Source organism: Pithys albifrons, chromosome 4 (genome assembly GCF_047495875.1).
Source record: "Pithys albifrons albifrons isolate INPA30051 chromosome 4, PitAlb_v1, whole genome shotgun sequence".
Taxonomy (NCBI): Eukaryota; Metazoa; Chordata; class Aves; order Passeriformes; family Thamnophilidae; genus Pithys; species Pithys albifrons.
In genome coordinates, this window is record NC_092461.1 from 44,474,814 (window position 1) to 44,489,943 (window position 15,130).

General features: G+C 34.9%; 1 protein-coding gene across 1 annotated transcript in view; it reads left to right on the plus strand.

Moving 5' to 3' along the window:
• Positions 1-15,130, plus strand: part of CSMD3 (CUB and Sushi multiple domains 3) — a 602,810-nt gene that overhangs the window by 104,012 nt on the left and 483,668 nt on the right. The window lies entirely within an intron of this gene.

Here is a 15,130-nt window from a genome sequence, read left to right on the forward strand (position 1 = left end):
CTGGACTATATAACTGTAACAGAAAATGTTTTTTTCTGTTTTTCTTTGCTGTTGTCTTTTTTGTTTGGGTTTGATTTTTTCCTCTTTTTTTTTTTTTTAATTTTTAAAACAGTTGGTGTAGAGACACTTGCTCTTTCTGTTTCCACTAAGTGTCTTCATCAGCAAGCCATAATAAACTGCCTGGAGAAGTTGAGGCCTGTTGTTGTACACTGCTTGGTCCCATCTGCAATAGAAACTGATCTCTGAGGAAGCAACTAACTGAGTAACATTTTGCTAGCTAGAAAAGTATTCAAAAATTGGTAAAGCAATGGAGGATTGCTATAGAAATATAGCCCAGAGTCACTCTTTAGTAAAATGTCTCCAGCCATCAACGTAGTTTATACCCTCAGGTATGATGTATTAGAATGCTACTTCATATAGAAATTCCCTCCCATATATATCAAGATATGAAATGAAAAACATAAAATAATTTTCAGGCCTTTCTCATCCCTTGAGTTATTATAAAAAGTAGCTGAAGTGGTTACACAGTATCTTTTTTCTGGCTTGCACATAAACAAGAGCTAATCTACAAAATAGAAATTCAGGCTATGTGTAACTGGTTTTGAGAGATTGCAGCTACTCTTCAGTCTTGTTAATTTTTCAAGCATTCAATAATCTTCAGCAGTAGTGTTATTACAAATAAAGTTCTATTAAAATGTAATATGCAATTTCTATGGATTTTTAACAGTGAAAAATATATACTTCTCATGCATGTTGCGTTCACTATATATGGTATCAGCTGTTCTGATAAACTGTTTGCCAAAAGATTTTGCACTATTTATGCTAACAGACAACACACTATGCATCTCAGTTATGACAGAGAATAATTAAATCTAGAATGGAAGAATCATCAATAGACTTCAGTTTGCCCATATGACTGACACCTCACATAGTTCCTTTCTAGGTTAAAATATCATGCTGTTTAATAGAACTTGAGCTCCTAAATCAGTGTCAGGTCTAGGAGAATTTTATTTTCAACCACAGAAATCAGCATTTTAGAACAAAACATGAACTTGTTTTCTTGAACTTGATACTCATCTTTTTTGAAACTGAGGTTTTATTTTGTGAAATTAGGAACTCAAAGAAATTAGGCTAGACCCCAAGGTTTTAGTTCAATGAAGTCTCCCTTCCCACAATCAGGTCTAAGACCTTCATCAAGGCAACTTCATTCAGAACATTTTTCTGTAAATACTCATTTTTCTGACTTCCTGAGCAGCTATTTGTCTTTACACCTAGGTAGCAAAGAAATGAAAACTCATTACATTGCATTACATTCATTTCATGCATCCTTCTTTGACATGAGAGAATAGATGTATTTAAATGATAATCACATCAGGGCAATTTCCATTTCTCTTGTACTCTTTGTGACTGTGTATAACCCTGCAATCAACATTTTAAGATCTGGTTCTACCTAGTATCCAATTTTCAAAAATGTTGATTGCCCAGGAGCATCTTCTTAGTTTCCTGATGAAACATCTGCATGCTTAGCACCCCTAAATATCAGACCACATAATTTCATCCTTCGTTACAGATTTGCAATTTGAAATTTAAGATAGAAATAATTAGCAACCTGTCATTGTGATAAAGCAAAATGACAGAGGTGGCATGAGAGAATAGGGTGATCAGTAGAGACATATATCTGAAGGGATTAGATCCAGTTGTGATTTAAAAGAGAAGGAACATACCTTTTATAATCAGAGATAGTTTAAACACTTTCCTTTGAAGTGCTTGGAAATAGAGAACATAGGTAGGTGGTTATATGGGATGCATTACTGTTCCCTAAACAAAGCCTACAAACATCTTTCTCTGACTTTTCATAATTTTGACAAATTTGCAGTTGAGCTGAAAGGTGACAAGAAACTCCAAAGTACCTGATAGAATCTGTGGGAAATCAGGATCTGTGGTGGATTTTCTTGATCATAACATAGAACATATTAATTTTCTGATCTCCTTATAATGAAAAATGTCTATGAAAAGATATAAAATTACATCATTAGTAGAAACACTGCTGATCCAGCATGTGTAAGCCATTGTAACTGCATTCAGTCAATCCAAGCCCACAATAGACCACAGAAATACCCACCCTGGCCTGCTAAAAACAATTTCATAAGCCTCAGTCTTTACTGTCTCCCACCATTCTTCTCTCCTTCTCTCCTTCTTATCCTCTTTTCTTCCTCAATATCAAGTGTCATATTTGAGTTATCTTTGATACCGTTATGCACATACTTCTTTATGTTCAATTTCTTTATTATTTGGAAAGAACACATCTGATAAATACACCTCTCTATTTACATAATATCCCTGGAGAAAATGATTTCATGAGAGAAAACTGTACAAGATTACTCTCAGAAGAAATAGACTTCATTTACAGTGACAAGAGAGAACAGTGAGATGCACTGAAAATTAAGGAGGGATTTTAAGGAAAAACTGGAGCTACCAGAATTAGTAGCAGTAATTTATAATTTCATTACTGTCATTTCATTCATTACTGATGCAGCATTGCTGGTTGTAGGGAGAAATAGGGGATTTCCAAGTCTGCTGATTCCATGCCTGCTTTTTTCTGGAGAGATTTCTGTCACTTTTTTTTTTAGTAGCTTTCAGGCTCTGTGCAACATATATAGGTATTAATGGTGAAGGAGAAATGCTATACTTAATCCCCTATTTTATAATTTTGCCTGTCACAGGGTAGCTGTGTTCTTTTTATTTTATTTCTGATGAGATTATTTGGTTTTGAAATAAAAGAATTTGATACTTTTCCATTTCCTGCTGTCCTAAGATACATAAGCAGCTTTATTCATTGAGAGTACAGGAGGGGAAATACAGCTGTTGAGAAAGAAAGCAGTGTAGCAGCTTGGCCCATACAGCAAGGCCTTCAGTGGACTTAGTCGTGCCTTGAACAGTGCTTCCTTTTGTTCTTACTCCGTTATTTTACAGCTATTAAACAGGTAACTGACATTGCTAAAGTCACTGACTCTATTAAGAAATTTACTGCTAGAATTTATGACAATCTTTATTCAAGATAAACATGGTAGATATTTTTGTGATATTCTATTGGTCAAGGCAAAGAAAAAAAGAATTTAATATATAGGTTATCCTTGTAGTGAAAGCTCTGAATGTCCTGGAGGTGAATTGCAATTATGTATAATAGTGGTATGAAATGTAACTTTTTCTGGTTTATTTTAAAGCCAAATATAAAACTGAATTATTAGACACTGTATAAATAGTGAAATAGCCTTCATGTTTTTATTGGAATGCTGCTGTGGAATTCAGCAATTCTGATGCAATGTTTTTGAGAGGGGTTTGAGAGCAATGTTAAAAATTTTAAGAATGATCATGTCTTTATGGAAAAATGGGGGGTGGGGGAAGGAAAGAAGGGAGCAGATGGTGTTTATTAACAGAATAAGATTTCCATTACTGACTTCTATGGGTTTATCATGCATTTGTTTCAGCAATATTAAGAAAAATTGGTAGTTGCTGTACAGGATTATTGAAGCATGTAGATCAGAAATACTAGTAGGACTTAAATGTGCCAGGATGTGGATGCTAAAAATAGTTTTGGCAGTTGGTATATAGCTAGAGAATGTGAACAAATAGGATAACCTATTTTTAGCTCTCCTGCATATCAGAATTCAGAAGTGTGGCTACACATAATCTGAATCTTGGATTTAGGTAAGGTTCATGAAGTACTAGCTGTATTAAGCTAATAATATCACTGCTAACTTCGTACAACATTTAAAGGAGTACTCATGAAATATTCTTTAGTGTTGGAGTGCTCTCTACAAGAAGTCCACTGAAAATTTTTTTGCCAGTTTGGAGTTGTAAAAGCCACAGACTTTAAGCTGTAAAGCTGTCACCAGGCTTACTACTTGATAAATATTTATAGGCTCTTTTTGTGTTGCTGTTTAGATTTTGCCATAACTGTTGTGAGTAGGCTGTTCTCTATCATGGCATTGCTTCAGCAACCCCTTGATAAAAATGGAATTAAATGAAATTTGCCAAGGCAAGGCAAGGCAAGGCAAGGCAAGACAGGGCAAGGCAAGGCAGGGCAGGGCGAGACAAGGTGAGGCGAGGCAGGGCAGGGAAGAAAGGGGAAGGGAGGGGAAGAAAGGGGAAGGGAGGGGAAGGAAGGGAGGGGAGGCAAGGCGAGGCGAGGCAAAGCAAAGAAAGGCAAAATAAGGCAAGGTAAGGCAAAGAAAGACAAAAGAAGGCAAAGGAAAGGGAAAGGGAAAGGGAAAGGGAAAGGGAAAGGGAAAGGGAAAGGGAAAGGGAAAGGGAAAGGGAAAGGGAAAGGGAAAGGGAAAGGGAAAGGGAAAGGGAAATCAAAACAGAGAATGATTAAATTGCTTAACTAGATACATTTATAATGAAAACTCTTATATTGTCAGTGAAACATACTAAACATAACAAGGAACCATGCTACACATAAGGCAATCTGTATTCTCTATTTTTACTTCAATTCAGTCTGTTGGATAACAAGAAGAAAATAAAGGTGCTGGAGTTTGTATCTTTTGTTTAAATGTATGAATATTGGCCACAGTGTTTAGGTAGTCCCATGAAATGATCTAGTATATCCTTCTGGTCTTGGAATATTAGCTTAGATAGAAAATATCCCACTAATGCCTGTTCACAGACTTTTATCTGCTCTTCACAGTACATGATACAGAAACAAAATGACTGTATATTTAGGGAAACAGAAAATGTGAAAGATGCTTATCAGACTTTAACTTAATTTTACCATTCTTCAAGACTGTAAATTATGAGGTAGGTAGTTCTGAGCTCCCTTTTTATAGGGAAGACAACAGGAAAGTTAACATTTTGCGATATTTAAAAAATAATTTAGCAAATGAAGGGGTGCTATAAAATAATAAGAAAAGTTTACAGAAATAATAAATAAATGTTGAGGTTATAAGACATGGTGCTAGGTCATGTTTTAATGTGATTTTTTTATAATGATGTGTTCGCAGTGTAACTCAGCTAAGAGACATAGATGTGCCCAAATTTTATGTTATGATAAACAATAGCAGGATATTGCCCTCATCCTATTATTGATACTTCAGCATCAATCCAGAAAATAAAAAGCAAAAAAAGAAGTCTGTTAAAAATTTCAAAATACCTTCAATATTTTGTGTGGAAAAATTATACATCAATATTGTTTCTCATGTATCATACAGAAATGCATAGCCACATGACATCTTCTTAGTCAGTGTTTTCTTAAAACCATAAGTAACATTTCCAAAATGTGTTCTGCCAGTTAATAGTGTCACTAAATGAAATAGGTATTGGCTTGAAAAATACATTTTTTCTTTCAGTTCACCCAGTGTAGACTGTCACAATACATCATTGCCTCAACACTACCATGCTAATCCTAATGCTAGATATGCTTATAAAACTGAGCACAGAAGACAATCCCCCTTTATGAAATCAAGACCAGGTTGCCTTGGTGGTTCTAACTATTTTACATATATGTTATATTGGTACCACCGTTCCTATATAGATCCAAAGGGAGTTAAGAAATATGGTCTTTTGGACTTTATCTGGTTAATTTTTATACCATTTCACACCGTTTTCTTGATACTGCAAACACTCACTTGGATTTGACTAAAGAATAACTACCAGAAACAAATGTAGGTCTTGAAGATATCAGACTTTAAGAAAACTTTCTTTGATTCCACTGATTGCTCTCCCTCACTTAGAAGTAAGACTTTTTAATTCTGATTTTTGAACCTCCAGCAACTGACTTTTGTTCTGCTTTTATCTACTAAATTGCAGAACTCTTAGTATTAGCATCTGTGTGTTCTTATGCAAGCTCATCAGTACTGCAATAAAATCACATGATTCCGAGTACTCTTTCTCTTTAATATGGGCTTTTAAATCTTAGCATAAGGTAATTTGATCCAAATTATTAATTATTTTGTGTCATTCTTCTACATTTTCATCATTTTGTGAGTGTTGTATGCAAAAGGGCTGTGGTCAGTACACTCATCTGGCTGAGCCCTGCACGTTATCACCACAACCTGTTCTATCTTCTTATTAAATATATTTTTTTAACTCTCAGAGCAATCTCAGTCTCTGTCTTGTGGCCAGGCAAGAGAAAGATCCAGGCCCCAGAGCTGCTGGATGGATTCCAAATGTGTACTCTTTAGGCTACTTCCAGAAACTGAGGAAAGGGTTACTAATTTATAGTCTCTGTAGGGATCCCTCTTGTTTTCATTAGGACAAGCATATCACTAGTCTGTCTAGTCATGAGGGACTACCACTGATTGCTTTAATTTTCCATGGATTACAAACAGCAGCTTTTCAGTCATGATAGGGCAGCTGTTCTGGTACCTTTGAGTGAATCTATGAATGTGAATACATTCAACTTCTCAGTGTAAAGCCAGAACTGACAAACTCTCTCCTTCTCAAATGGACCAATGCCCCTTGGACTTCAACCTTCTTCATTTTGTCCCTGAGTACTGAACCACCACTTCTATACATCTTTCTTGTTGTCTCTATCCTTTTTGCTTTTTTTTTTGTCTGTACTTCTTTGCATGGCAGTTCATTAAGAAGCTCCCTTGCTAGCCTTATGAGTCATTTGACAAAGTTCACTTCCTCTTAAAATAGTGAGGATGTCATTTAAAAAAAAATAATCAGCTGTCTTTCTCTGCCTGCCCTTTCTCCTTGTAATTGCTTCCCTGGAGACTCTGCCTAACAATTCTCCAAATAAATCCAAATATGATATCTTAAAGTCTAGTGCCCCAATTTTAGTGCTTACTTCTCAACCTTCCCTCTAAACCTTGGCTCAATTTTCTTCTCTTCTGCTCTGTTGTTAGGTCTCTGTCCCTTGACAGGATTATTTATAAAGGCCCTCCTTCTGAGTTAAAGAAGTCTACTTAGAGTTATGCTCTTTGCCTTGATCAGGTAGTTTCAATTCTTCCCAGCAGCCCCACTTCATCTTCAGATAAGGTACTATGATTAAGAAGGCAAAACCCCTGAAGAAAACTGCAACTAGGCATTGATCTGCTAGATGCACTTGCAGCCAAATCTTTTCTACTAACCAAAAGGATTAAAAGGGATACCAACATCATTAGGGATCATATGCCCCTCATTCTTCCCCTCAGAATCCCATGTCAAGCTTTGATCTGCTTAAGGTTTCCCTTGGCCATGTTATTACCACTCACATGGGTGAATAGCATGAAATAGCAGTTGTGAGGCTAAACAAACAGCAAGTGCTCTGTGAAATTATGTGTCTGGGCTCCAAGCAAGTAGTACCCAGTCCAAGACTAGAGGTGTGGCTTGCAGGCAGGGGACTGTGCCATGCAGGAGGGAGTATCTAACCATTAGTACCTCTCAAATGTCATGTGCATGAGTCTCAGAATAGATGGCTCTGTCACTTTATTATCAGTACGCAAAAGTAAGTTAAAGATTGTTTCTGCTGCCAGATATTTGTCATCCCATTTTTTAAAATACGTGATAAATTAATCTAGATAGACTCCTCTTTTCCTTCCCTGTTCTTTCATTTGAAAAATAACATATAATTTTCAGGAACAAAACTTACGCACATGTGCTTGATTATAGACCTAGTGTTTTATTCTACCATAATTAGCAGTTAGACTTTAGTGGTTGTCTGTTCAGTGCTAAATTTTCTTTGATAAATCTTAAAAAAATAAATACATTAAAAAGTTGATTGATTAGAGAGCCACAGAACATGCATAATTTTGTTTGAGAAAAAATGAATGGAAATATATTTATTTGTTTTAGCATCTGCAAAAAAAGTCATTCCTTGCAAGTTAAAAACCAATGAGTAATCTATCATTTCTTCTGCTTAGAGAAATGTTTAATTATTGAAAGAACAAGATGTCTCTCCCTTAGTCTGGTAAAAATCCACTTACTATTTCAATGTTCTGTTTAATTTATTTCTTTCAGAATAATGTTGTTAAATAAGCCATATTTGTCAACTTACTGTACTGTAATTTATCATTTTGATACATGCCTCATACTGAAGTTTAAATAAGACAGTGATTAATTGGAAATCCTAATTATATGTCAGCCTTACTCTAATTTTCTTCTTATATTTTCAATGTCATTATTCATTTAAAAAAATAATTGAATATACACTTCAAGTCTTGAAAGAAATTTCCCAACAGATTCCAAGATTTTCTTGGTGAACTTATATTCTTCAGCTTTTGGACTGTCATATTATTAAGATAAGTACAATACCCTGACAAAATCTAATTTAAGATTCCCATTTTGATCTCATGTCTAGACAAGTAGTGATAACTGTAATCCAATATAGCTGAAACAGTATTCTGCAGAAACTAACACATACTGCCCATTAAAGTATCAAATTAAATGAGGCTCCATGTTTATAAGCTATTACTTCCTCCATGCTTTTTCTAAGTTATAGCTCAATGAAATTTTGAAATAGTAATACACAATAGCAGGCTTTGTAATATCCATACAGTTCATAAAAATGGTGTTACTGGAAAGTGGCACTCATACGTCTAGAACTACGTGGCTGAATCCTTCAATCTGCATTTTGTATTTGATAGCATTTTGGCTTTGATTTATGCTAGCTTTGATGGAACTTCTGTATCAATAATATCAAAATATGTAGATCTTCAAGAACAGGTTCAGTATGCTCAACATGCAATCTTAAAAGCTCTTCAAAAGTCAATAGGAACGCTAAAGATGGAGATATTTATTTATGAAGAGAACATGCATTTCAGTAATAGTGAACTGTAACCTAAGAAGAGACTCATTTTGTCATCTTAACAGATTTTCAAAGTTTGCCAGTTTTTCACATGTGAATTAAATTTATAGTTCATATTTGGACTCTTAGATCTGTAACAAGATAGTTACAATGTTGAGCACTCAGTAGCTCCCACTAAGTTTAGTGTAAATTATGCAACATATAAAATGCTTGGGACCTTTATTTAGTTCTGTAAATTAAACATCTAGTTTTGTCGTTCATTGACATTACTCAGAACAATTATAACCATTTAGCAGTGATTATGATGGTGATTTTATTTTCACATGAAGAGAACAATTGCTTACTCAGCACAGGAAATCTCTGCCTATTGAAATAAAATAAAATCTGTTAGAAGTGTATTTTGGAAGATATTTGCTTTTTTTGATCGGCTCTTAGCAGAGAATTTCTCATTAGCCTGTGAGGTCATACATTCAAAACTTAGTGTAAATTTAGACAGCTTTGAGAATGGCTGGATATTAACGGTGTGAACTAGATGGTCAGTCAATGTGGAAAAAAAAGTTAAAATAATTGAAAGCAATTAATTATATATATATATATATATATGTATATCTATATGTATACATATGTGTATATATATGTATATGTAAATTAAATAAAGGTTAATATTAATCTTCTGGCTGTTCCCTGTTAAATCCTTAACTGAACAACACAAATGAAGATAAAAAGCCATTCTTTTGTCAGGTGGTTGGCAGCAGCACTACAGTTTCATGGACGATAAGTAGCATGTAACGTCTAAAAGCTATTTAGCTAAGCTGCTTAACTAAGATACATACTATAGATGTAGTTGGAAAAGTTGTTGTAAAATACTGACACAATTTTAAAACTTCTATTTTTAAATGCAATTCTACATTAGAAGCGCTTTAAAACTCCAAAGCAAACCTATTTCTTTTAAACAGAGATTTATTCTGAGAAAAATCATAATGAATTCACGATTTTTGATGAATTGTTGATTAATTTTATGAAATCTTTATACATTTTATGTAAAACCCCAGAAGATTACATATTTGAAAAACAACATGTAGGACATTTTTTAAAGAACTTTCTGAAAATAATAGCAATTTAAAAATTTTTTTAAAAATCATTAAATTTTCAGCTCAGGTTTTGGTGCAGAATTCTCATACCTCCTTTTCTTTTGGTTTACATTTTACATCTTGCAATTTCCCAGGTGTAAAAAAGCATCTGAAGTGTGTATTGAGAAAATGTGCAAACCTGATACCAGAAAACAATCATACTGCTTTCATATAAAAAAATATAGATGACTAAGAGAATTCCTTATGTATTTACTGTGTGATTAAAGAAGAAAGTAAAACATTAGGATACCAAACTATTTTTTTAAAATTTAATTTAGCACTTATGTCATCCTTCCCTTACTTTTCTATCACTGTGTTTCTGAGCAATAAGCATTCTTAGTTCTTTTAGGATCAGATATCATTGGCACTTGCAGCATTCAACTCCCAGTCTCTCTAAAGGTATAATCAATGCTGATGCACTTAGTGGAAGTTGTAGAGCTGATTTTGTGATGAAGATATGCATCCTACAGGAAAAGATTTGAAATCACAGGGTAAGAAAATGCTACTAAACTATGGCTTCTCAACATGAAGATATGAGTCAGGGTCCGAAATGGTGATGTAGAAATGAAAGTCTGTGCTGAATACTTATTCCTCTCATCACCCTGTCTCTCTAGATTACTAGCTAATAGTAAGTAGACAGATGGCAAGAAGAAGATGTTCATAGACAAGTATTCCTGTTAAATAGCAACATGCTATGTCATTTTTAATTACAGTGTAGCATTGCTCAATTCTGTACTTGTCACAAGAGTTCTTATTGCAAGCAGTAAGAATGTGTTACTCTGGGCATGAAGCATCTTCATTTGGAAAAACTTTCTGCTTCCACCCATTCTGGTATCCATACTGGTATCACCAATTCTGGTACTGTTACACCTAAAATAAACTCCAACTTCACCTAACTGTTGACACACAATGAAATACAGACTTCTCATCTAGTTCCAATCCCCCTGCAGTGGGCAGGGACACCTTCCACTGGACCAGGTTGCTCAGAGCTCCATCCAACTTAACCTTAAACACTTCCAGGACAGTACATACACAAATTCTCTGGTCAGCCTATTCCAGTGACTCACCATCATCACAGCAAAAAGTTTTTCACAGAATCACAGACTGTTCTGGCTTGGAAGGGACCCTCAAGGATCATTGAGCCCAACTCTTAAGTGAATGCTTATATGGGGATTGAATGAGCAACCCTGTCATTATTTGCACCACATTCTTCTTTATAATATGTAGTCTAAACCTACTTTCTTTCAGTTTGAGTTACATTAAAGGGTCTTTCTTTAAAGATTTCTTTGTAATTTAAATACATTTATTTATTTATTATTCATAGGATGCGTCTTAAAGTTCACCATAAAATAATATTCAATAAACCCAGAAAAAGTTTCTCAAAAACAAGAAGTTAATTGGACAAAAGAAATCAAAAAAAGAAATTACTGAAAGATTAAAATGGAAAAGGATACTGAAGCTAAGCATTGATGAAATAGGTGTGGTTGTAACTGCTAAATGATGCAAAGACTCTTATAACACACGAGTTCCTCACATTAGTGTTGGTGGTCAACACATTTCAATTTTGACCAATGAACCAAAACAAATCAGCACATTATTAGAGAGGTTGTCAGCGGGATTACCATCAACTTTGTGAGATTAAGCCAGAACCAGAGAATAGGAAAAGGAATTGAAAAAGGAGTGGAGACAATATTACTTGAATTTGATTAATCAATGTCACTATTGGTTTTGAGGTGCTACAGACTTTGGTTTCTATTGTCATGTTCCTTTCTCCCTCTCTGCTCACTGTAGCAGTCACAAGGCCATGTAGGGAGCCACATCAGGGAATTAATATGGATGAAAACAAGTTTTGTTGCATCTGTACTATTAACTCATCCTTTTCTCTAGTCCAGTCTGCTGTATAGCTCAAAAATGCTGAGCAACCTAAGCAACCAAAATCAGGAATGAGACAGATAGAGCTGATGGTGTGAGAAAACATTGCTCCATTGAAAACAACCCATTTACCTTAATCTAAAACATTTATCAAACTGCATCTTGGTGCAACATATGTAATGCCGAATGACAATAGGAGATTATAAGTCTTCCAGTTATAAATTGACTCACCACTTATCTGCATTTCAATGCTTAATGCCTGTTGAAAAATTTACTGGGCACTAAAAACTGACTCTTGCTTAGAAGAAAATGCATCACAATATCTGAGATTGTTTTGGCTTACAAAAGCTCCAAGGAACAATTCTGTCATGTTTGGATTTGGGTCTTCATGAAAGGATTACACAGTGTACCTATCATTTTCTCTTGAATCCAGCTTGATCACTAAACAGACTTGAAATTATAGATTAAAAATTAAAAAAAAATAAAGTCCCAAAGATTAAATTTGTATTACAGATTGAGAATAGCTACAAAAGAGAAAATTAATTTAAGAACTAGAGATCTTAACACTGATTTTTCTTCTAGACAGCTTCAATTTTCTCTGAGATTAGGTCTCCTTTTTCCAACCTCTTACATGTAACCCCTTGTTTTTTAGTTTGGCTTTCCCATGTGAGGTACTTCAGGCTATACTTCCACTGCTCCCTTCTATGGGATGGAGCTGTTTTCTCTTTTTCTGTCTCTGTATTTTAGAAATTCAATCAAATTCATTTTTTTGATAGACAGAATGTTCTGAGCTGTCCATGAAGATCATTATATGCATCAGTCTTCATTGCCAGTACTACCTATGGAAAAAATGCAAAGGAAAAAAAAAAGATACTGCCCTCTTTTTTGTAATTAGTTTCCTTTCTTGGGAGTTTTGTTTTTGTTTGTTTGGTTGGCTGGTTTGGGTTTTTTGTATGTTTAATTTTAATGTCTGTTGCATTCTTTCCTTAGCTCTTCCTTTAATCCCAGTACACTGCCTTGTAGGGGACATTTTTAAACACTACTACATCAGTTTATAAATCCTATCATATTTGAGGGATTAGGTGGTCAGAATTCACTTCATAAGACTTCCAATGCGCATGACAGTGCTAATTTAGTATCCTGTATTGTCATTGCAGCCTCCCTGTATAGCAGAGGGCAGACGTAAACAATTCTGGAGTGCCAGCCCATTTCTTTTCTCACTACTAGCTATAAAGTATGCAGAAATGACTAGGACATGTCAGTGTGTAGATAAGCCATATGTAGCCACACTGCAACACACAGGTGTGGGAGTGTTTTTCTCTTCTTTGACAGAATACATGGCATTATCACAGATACTGGAGTATTAGTGTTTTTCACCCTGTTCCACAGAACTGTTAGTCTGTTTGAAAGTATTGTCATAAGCATGTGTGACATGGTGAGAAACAGAAGTATTTGTGGCATTATTACTATTCTTGCCTTCAGGTCACATCTGTTGTCTAACAAGCAGATGAACATTGTGTTGACCTCTCGGGCACCCGGGACTTGCAACTGGTGAGACTTGCTGAAAGGCCACAGCAGTATTTCAATTGTATTCACCCTTTCCTCTTCAAAGCATTAGGAGGAGTAAAAAACTTTTCTATATTGCTACTCACATCCAGTTTGTCTGGATGTTTACCCTGTTATTTCCTGGTGGATTTTTCCTGTGATTTTAGCCTGCTTGCAACAAAATCAAGAGTAGCTTTCAGCTTGTTTTTGAATTTCCCCACTTCTCTGAAAGTCTGAAGCTAGAAAACTTATTCACACAATTTACTTGGTGTTGCTCTAGAATTAAAGATATGGTCTAAAGATCAGCCTAAATATGTTTGTCTCCATTCCTGATCAAAAATGAGGACTTCATTACAGTTCATCTAATCCACTGACTCTTTTTGTTCTTGAAGTGTAACTTCATTAATTAGTAGTGATATAAATTAATTTTGTTCATAGATCTTTCACAAGAAGAAAAAACTGAAAAATTCAATACATTAGTGAATAAATTTTTCCTATACTGTTCAGAAGTGCCAAGCCAAAGTGACTTTCCAGTTTACTTCCTTTTTTTTTTTTGTAATGAATATTGCTAATTGTGCTCCAACCATTTTAAGAATAAAAAAATTAAGATCAACATGCGGATCGTCGTCTAGTTTTAATCTCTGTAAGTGTAGCACAAGAGAACATAAACATTACTTTGCATTTCCCACAGAACTTACACAGAATTCTAAGAATGGTTATCAACTGATTTTAATTATTTTTGAACACAGAAGAAATATATATTTAGGAACAATCAAAAGGAAATAATTAGTTGCAACAAACTGGGCATATATTCAAAGTTACTTGGTTTTTATTCTGTGGCAACAATTCAGTCTGTTTGTTTGGTATACAACCCAAACTTATAAATGCTTATAGATCCAGATGTTTGAACAGTAGATTTGTTAAAAGGCAATAATATTAGGGTTTTGAAGCAAATCAGAGGCTTTATTTCAAGGCTTGAGCTACAGAGTCTTGTCTTTCCACTATGTATTGTAAGATATATGTAGTGTTGATTTTCACATCACAGAGAAGGTCACCTTCAGGGAAAAATAAACCAATACCTTTTCTATGATTCCATTCAGACTCTTTTGAATATTTTGCTTTCTTTAAACTCTCGTAGGTATTCTGTACTCTCCTTTAAAAGAAAATGAATATATCAGGAACTCCTGTTCATTTCATGTCATTTCTTTGGGCCTAAAGTCAGCTTTTCTGCTTGTGGGTCTTTTTGGGAAACACTAATGTTCATGCAACATAATAAAGGCAAGTTTCAACTACTTGTTACATAAGTCAACAGTTCACCCCAGAAACAATGGTAACTAATGGCATACTGGGCTACTATGCAAGTGCAGTCAGTAAATTGTGGGAATATAATATTTCCATTTTCGCAGCTCTTAAATTTGGAATTTGGCATTCAAAGTTGGATGTTTAGTGCAAGAAAGATACTGATAAGTTGCTGCAAGTCAGGGAGGAGTTACCATGGAGAACTTGCCCTCCAAGGAGACCTTAAGAGAGATGGGCTTCTTCAGCCTGGAGAAGACTTGGCTGGGGATAGGGAACTGTTAGAGCATTCTTCAAATACTTGTATGGAACCTGGTGAGAAGGGTCTTCATTGAAGTGAATGGAAAGTCAGACATACTAACCAAAAATTGCCTAGAAGGGTTATGGAATCTCCCCTCTGAGATCTGATCTTCTATTCAAGCCTTCTTTGAGCAGGAGGTTAGACTACAGCCCTCTTGAGATTCCTCCAATCTGAATTATTTTATGGCTCTCTACTAAGCAACCCAGAGAAAGTAACCAAGAGTAATAATTTTAATGTCCTAGTTTAATATGAAAT